This window comes from Maylandia zebra, linkage group LG23 (assembly GCF_041146795.1).
Source record: "Maylandia zebra isolate NMK-2024a linkage group LG23, Mzebra_GT3a, whole genome shotgun sequence".
NCBI lineage: Eukaryota > Metazoa > Chordata > Actinopteri > Cichliformes > Cichlidae > Maylandia > Maylandia zebra.
The window spans coordinates 48,132,874-48,140,510 of record NC_135188.1 but is presented as its reverse complement, the minus strand read 5'-3'; the positions used below and the strand labels follow the sequence as shown (position 1 = coordinate 48,140,510).

Genomic DNA, 7,637 nt, shown 5'->3' with positions numbered 1-7,637 from the left:
AACAAAAGTCGCCTCAAGGCGCTTCATTGGTACAGAGAAAAACCCAACAATCATATGAGCCCCTATGAGCAGCACTTTGGCGACAGTGGGAAGGAAAAACTCCCTTTTAACAGGAAGAAACCTCCGGCAGAACCAGGCTCAGGGAGGGGCGGGGCCATCTGCTGTGATTGGCAGGGCCGTGCAGAGAGGTTTAAAGGGGCGGGTGCTCAAAGTTAAAAAGGGGCACATTGAACCAGGCTGAATAACAACAACACACATTCATCAAGAATCTAATATGGGAAGGGCAGGGCTGTGCTGATCTGAGACTGTAGACATTAAAAAGTCCACAGGAGAGATGGTAGCTGATTAAACAAGTGTCATGAGATAATAACAAAATGCAAAGATTGGTGACAGCGCTTAGGCTCTGCCTGTGAATCACTCTTTGCTTCTCTTCTTCCTTCCTTCCATCATTTCATATATCACTCTCCACTTGCTATGTGAGAACAAGGCACAACTTGCTATTGCAATAAACTATAATCTAATTATCCACACCTAACAACTCTTGCACTTAATCTAAAATAAAATGATGACAGAAAAATGTTATAGCCCTGCCTTTAGTAGCCTCACACAGCTCCTGCTGTTTCCTCCTCATGTCCTTACCAGGCATGTCTGCACAATGTTATATCATGAGTAATATATTTTTTTAAAATCCATCTAAATAAAATACACACATGCACGCACACACAGTGACATGTTAGACCTTCTTCAGAATACTGTATATACTATGGGCATCATGGTGCTGATCCAGAATCCTTACATTATTATTTATTACTAGAGCTACAATAATAAAGCAATGAGGAGGGGGAAGTAATAAATATGAAATAATGTATTTATGATGATTCCATTTGTTTCACTATCCACTCTGTGCAGGGCAAAGCTTATTACATTTTTAAACTGTAGAGATACAATCATTTTACTGCTGTAAAATCCAACTTTTGTCTTATTTAAAATATAAATCTAATATAATCTGCTTCTTAATGTATGTTCTTTAAAATACAGCGTGTGTTTTTAATATATTATAATTATAATAATGCATAATTATGTGGACATGCATATTAGATCGTTTTTAGTGAAATATAATCCCTCCAGAAAGGCAGGAAAAGCCCGGAAACTTACTTTAAAACTAAATATGTTCCCTGAAACGGTGACAGAGCTACAGACCCATGACAACTATATGCTAAAGCATATAGTTAGGGCTGGAGCAGGTGACCCTGAATCCTCCCTTAGTTATGCTGCAATAGACGTAGGCTGCCGGGGGATTCCCATGATGCTCTGGGAGTTTCTACTTCACTCACTATGTGTTAACAGACCTCTCTGCATTGAATCATATCTGTTATTAACCTCTGTCTCTCTTCCACAGCATGTCTTTATCCTGTCTTCCTTCTCTCACCCCAACCAATCACCAGGCACGTGCAGAGAGGGGGGCTAGAGGGGCTTGAGCACCCGCCCCTTTCCTGATGGGTGCCCAAAGTGCCCTTTTGTTGAGGCAACTTTAAAAAAAAAAAAAATTATTTATTTTTTAATGTGTGTGTGCGGAGTCCTGTCTGTGCCCCTCAACAATAATATTTAACTATTAATCACAGTTTTGCTAAATAAAAGGATCTGGCTTGCATCAGTCACATGATCACATTTAACCAATGATCGCCCTTGACGGCAAAACGTGCTGGTTACGAGCCGAGAACGAGCTCACAAAGAGCACGCGCATTTTTAGCGGTCCGGAGCTGTAGGAGAAACACAAGTTAACTCAGAGACACAGACTGATGCGACACAACCAGTAAGTAGGTGTACAGCGCACACTGTAGTGTGTAGCACCCAGGAGTATTCGCTTATTACGTACACGTTGGTAAGCTGTCTTGTTGCAGCTGACGAACTGAAACAAACGAGCGTGCTGTGTGTGCAACAGCGCGACAAACATTACCTGTCCTTTTATTAACTGCACAAGTAGTGCTGGTCACAGCTGCTGGCTACCTGGCTTTCAATTCAATTCACTTTTATTTATATAGCGCCAAATCACAACAAAAGTCGCCTCAAGGCGCTTCATTGGTACAGAGAAAAACCCAACAATCATATGAGCCCCTATGAGCAGCACTTTGGCGACAGTGGGAAGGAAAAACTCCCTTTTAACAGGAAGAAACCTCCGGCAGAACCAGGCTCAGGGAGGGGCGGGGCCATCTGCTGTGATTGGTTGGGGTGAGAGAAGGAAGACAGGATAAAGACATGCTGTGGAAGAGAGACAGAGGTTAATAACAGATATGATTCAATGCAGAGAGGTCTGTTAACACATAGTGAGTGAAGTAGAAACTCCCAGAGCATCATGGGAATCCCCCGGCAGCCTACGTCTATTGCAGCATAACTAAGGGAGGATTCAGGGTCACCTGCTCCAGCCCTAACTATATGCTTTAGCATATAGTTGTCATGGGTCTGTAGCTCTGTCACCGTTTCAGGGAACATATTTAGTTTTAAAGTAAGTTTCCGGGCTTTTCCTGCCTTTCTGGAGGGATTATATTTCACTAAAAACGATCTAATATGCATGTCCACATAATTATGCATTATTATAATTATAATATATTAAAAACACACGCTGTATTTTAAAGAACATACATTAAGAAGCAGATTATATTAGATTTATATTTTAAATAAGACAAAAGTTGGATTTTACAGCAGTAAAATGATTGTATCTCTACAGTTTAAACATGTAATAAGCTTTGCCCTGCACAGAGTGGATAGTGAAACAAATGGAATCATCATAAATACATTATTTCATATTTATTACTTCCCCCTCCTCATTGCTTTATTATTGTAGCTCTAGTAATGAATAATAATGTAAGGATTCTGGATCAGCACCATGATGCCCATAGTATATACAGTATTCTGAAGAAGGTCTAACATGTCACTGTGTGTGCGTGCATGTGTGTATTTTATTTAGATGGATTTTAAAAAAATATATTACTCATGATATAACATTGTGCAGACATGCCTGGTAAGGACATGAGGAGGAAACAGCAGGAGCTGTGTGAGGCTACTAAAGGCAGGGCTATAACATTTTTCTGTCATCATTTTATTTTAGATTAAGTGCAAGAGTTGTTAGGTGTGGATAATTAGATTATAGTTTATTGCAATAGCAAGTTGTGCCTTGTTCTCAGATAGACAGCAAGTGGAGAGTGATATATGAAATGATGGAAGGAAGGAAGAAGAGAAGCAAAGAGTGATTCACAGGCAGAGCCTAAGCGCTGTCACCAATCTTTGCACTTTGTTATTATCTCATGACACTTGTTTAATCAGCTACCATCTCTCCTGTGGACTTTTTAATGTCTACAGTCTCAGATCAGCACAGCCCTGCCCTTCCCATATTAGATTCTTGATGAATGTGTGTTGTTGTTATTCAGCCTGGTTCAATGTGCCCCTTTTTAACTTTGAGCACCCGCCCCTTTAAACCTCTCTGCACGGCCCTGGTTAGTGTGTAGTTAGTGTGTAGTCAGTGTGTAGTCAGTGTGTAGTTAGTGTGTAGTCAGTGTGTAGTGAGTGTGTAGTTAGTGTGTAGTGTAGTCAGTAGTGTTGTGTGTGTCAGAACAATGAGGCGACTGCTGAGTGTTACAGGTGTTACAGCAGTGACACATCTGCTGCTGTCAGGCCTGCAGGTATCAGGCTGTTGTTCTCCTTCATCTCATAGTGGACACAAATTATTTTTGGAGCGACACAAATAATTTGTGTGGCATCAGATTAGATGCAGAACAGCTGATTGTTCTGTAAATAGTTTGAAATCTTTATTTAAAAACACCTTGGCTGCATTTTTAGGTAAACAGCTGCAAAACTTTGTTGTTTGCATAACTCAGTTACTTTTTTGAAGAAGTAACTATATAATTAATTACCCAACATTGGTCATTATTTACTGTATTTGCAGACAGAGTTACAGACTCTCTCCCAGACCACAGACTCATCATACAGTCAGAGCTTTATTAAAAAATAAAGAAAGTTGTGTTTTCAAAATTGGAGTTGAAGTTATTTTTCCTTCCAACAGTGTTAACATGCTGCAGGTCAGGAACAAGATTCTTTTAAATTTTCATTGTAAGTGGGATAAAGCAGTTAATTAGAAGTCGTCTAACATAAATGCTGTAATTTGATTATTTTAATAAACATGTGACTTGTGTGTGTTTTAGGGGTGAATGGTAAATAATTTCGATGAACAAACCTTTCTTGTTTAAACGTGTGTGGTCTCTGTTTACTTGTGACTTGTGTACTCAGTGCTTCTCTGATGAGAGGTGAAACGTCTTCAAGCAACTCAAAGAAGTCCAGACGCTTTTCTTTGCAAGCTCCTTTGACTACGATGACCTGGATGCCTGAGAACCTTCACAGACATACTCAGTGCTGAGGTGAGGGGACGGTCTCCTTGTGGCATCATCTCCTTGAAGCCCACCTCATGGCCTGTCTCTGACGTCCTCTGTTATATGTGTCACAGAACACCACACTGAAGTTGTCCTGTGGTACGTGCCCCAAGCATGTGTCAGACACATACTACACACTACTGACTGCTGCAGCAGGGTCCATGCTCACAGATGATGCTGATCAGGTACCTGACTGTCAGCACCTGGTGTCACAGGATACTGTTTCATGGTGTAATCAACCTGCCACTGATTGTCCACAAATAGCTCTTCTAATTTATATATTAATGCTTGAAAACGAAACTGCTATAAAATGTTTTGCTGCTAAAAAGCGTGTTTAGGAACCTGCATTTCTTCCTGATGCTCATCTTCCTGTCTACACACAGAGCTCAGAGACGAGGCCGATTCTGAAGACTTGATTGGTCAGTGGATGGTGAATCCATTCCTGCATTTGTTGATCTGTCACAGCAGAAGGTTAGCAAAAGTCACATGTTAGAAGACAGCCAATTAAAAAGCTGGGTGACTTGTGTGTTTATTCTTCAGTGCTTAGAGCAAAACTTCAAAAACTTCAATACTTCTCAGCCGGACTGAAATACACACACACACACACACACATTCATGCCTACATGATGTTTTAGAGTACAGTGAGGAAGCGTTTTACATACAAGCATGGGTGCAAAAACATAGGAAGTGCATTTTGGTTCTACACAAGCATTTATATGAAGCTCCTGGTACTGAAAACTGCGCTGTGGTCGGATTAAACCAGCCTGCAGCACCTCGGCAGCAGCTGTACAGGTGTAACATGCAGAGCCTGCTGATCACCACTAGGTGGCAGAAACACTGCGGACTAGATCACTTTGAAGGCACACATGCACGCACACATGCACACACACATGCACACAAGCAGCCCCTGCTTATCTGATGAACTGTCGGTAATAAAGTGCACCTGAAAGCATCATCATCTACTATTGGACTGGTTGCTCGAGTCACACCTGGAAACTGAGATTGTGGAAACATTGTGGCCTTTGATTGTGTTACACAATCAGTCCACAGGCTCTGTTGTAGACCTTGAAATGAAGAAGCCTTCAGCTTTTATGATGAGTGAAGGTTGCAGACGGAGGAGACTCGAGTGCTGATAGGTCTCTGTGAATCCCTCCCTGACAGCTGATACTGGACTGTGTCTCTAGTATTTGGTGCAGAGAGCTGTCACAATTCAATAAAGAAATATTTTACCCACTGTTATCAAGAAGCAGTCATACACTGCACTGATGAACAGTTGTGTAAATGGGAGGTTTCTGAGCCTCTGGATTCTTGACATTCCCCTGTGAGAGTTCAGCTCTATCTGATGGGACCAAAACCCTGGTTAACCAGCACAAACTGAGAGGTGTGGGTGCTGAGTATGGACTCTTCAGATGTTCACTTTAGACTGAACCAGTTTGACATGAGCAGTTTTGGTTCTTCTCCAGGGAAGCTCTGCTAAACAACCCTGACAATGTCACTGTGATGTTAGCAGCTCAGCTCTGCTTCAGACCACAACACACAGTCTGTGTGGACGTGACAACAGAAAGACTTGGCCGGTGTGAGCTGCATGATGAGAGCTGTAGCATCGTGGAGGATGTCTGAATCACAGTGCTTGCAGTTTAATTAAAGCGATGTCTCAGGAGAGACAAATGGTCCTGGTGCGTTTGATGAGACGGCGCCTCTGGCAGCCAGCGTGACTGAAGGAACAAGCCTGCAAACACAGCGCCGGGTACACAGCAGCTGAAACACTGTCAGCACTTTTTCCTCTGGGCAGAGAGAGCAGAGAACAGGAGAGCAGATAGCAAAGTGAAATGAGGACAGGTTCATCGTTTAATCCCTTCTCCCGCAGAAGGATGTGAGGCTCGGCCGGGCGCGACTCTACTTTTCCATCGCCGGTGACATCTGGAGGGCACATCCTCTTTCTTGAACGCCCACTGCAATGTGATATTGTGTCTCTTACCTGCCTTAGCACTGTGTGTGCTCCATCTGTACACGGAAATGTTTTGTTGCTACTAACAACACTGCTGATGCTGGTAAAAAATGGCCCGTGTGTGTCTTTACTACAGTGATTACACTGATAGTACACACTGTACTCAGACTTAATGCCACAGCAGATGATGAATTTCACTCCACTGCGTTGTGCTCTGTGCTCTCTCTCAGTTGTGCGTCTGCTCGCACACAAACAACACTGCGTTTGGCAGAGAATCGACCTATCAGACGCTCTCCTGTGATCTGCAAAGAATGTCGTGTCACAGAGCTGAGACGATCTAAAGTTGAAGGTGATGGAAGGACACTTGACTTGCTGCAGTCTTTATTTCCTGTTTCACTGCTCAGGTGATCTGAGGGGGCGGGGTTTACTGCAGCTCCACTTCTGGTAAGACCGGCAGGGAAAAGTGGCTCGTGGCTGATGTTCCACGGTACGTCTAACCTCCAGAGGTCAGTGCAACCTACATGGAAAGTGCTGAGCCAAGAGGAGTTGAGCCAGTCAGCAGACGGTGCAGGTGTAGCAGCTCTGTGTGTGCGTGATGTAACAAGGAGGTAGTAGTAAGAAGGGGCCGGACAGAGAGAGACAGGAAGAGGAAGACAGGAAGAGATGCAATGTCCTGCAGGCCCAAGGTGACTCCTGTGCAGCACGGGTTACTATGAGGAAACACCACCTCAGTCAGAGGGCGTGCTCACACTACGCTTTATTTAGCTGTGAGAAAACACTGCAGAGCACCAAATCAGATTAATCCCATGCTCACACAGTGGGAATGAGCGGAGTTACAGACAGGCCGGGAAGGTCAGAAATCCACCAAGGATGTCATTACCTTTGGATTCAAGGGCAAAGTTAGCACAGTTTAGCATAAAGACCAAGGAGACTGAGCGGGTCCAAAGTTCAAAAGTGAACCTAAAGAAGTTTGCTGATTAACACGCTGTGATTAAGTGTACGCGGAGCCTTTGTGGTGTTTCTGAATTCTGGACACACACAGAGCCCAGCAGCCTCGCACAGCTGGGCTAAGCAGACACTCACTGGCTTGATGCACATTCATGACTTCCACTTCTGACTGAGCAGACAGAAACAAATAATAGAAGAAGAAGAATCCTTTAATTGTCCCACAAGGGGAAATTTGGTTGTAACAGCAGCCAGAAAGACACATATACAACAAACAGGACACAGGACAGAAACATACACAACCTTTCTTACATATTTACATC

At 43.1% G+C, this 7,637-nt stretch overlaps 1 long non-coding RNA gene across 1 annotated transcript; it reads left to right on the top strand.

The window, feature by feature from the left end:
• The first annotated feature begins 4,281 nt into the window (after nucleotides 1–4,281).
• On the top strand, nucleotides 4,282–4,879 carry LOC143414955 (uncharacterized). Its single transcript, XR_013095567.1, has 3 exons — nucleotides 4,282–4,409; nucleotides 4,496–4,606; nucleotides 4,805–4,879. It is a non-coding gene; the product is annotated as an uncharacterized LOC143414955 (long non-coding RNA).
• The last annotated feature ends 2,758 nt before the right edge of the window (nucleotides 4,880–7,637 follow it).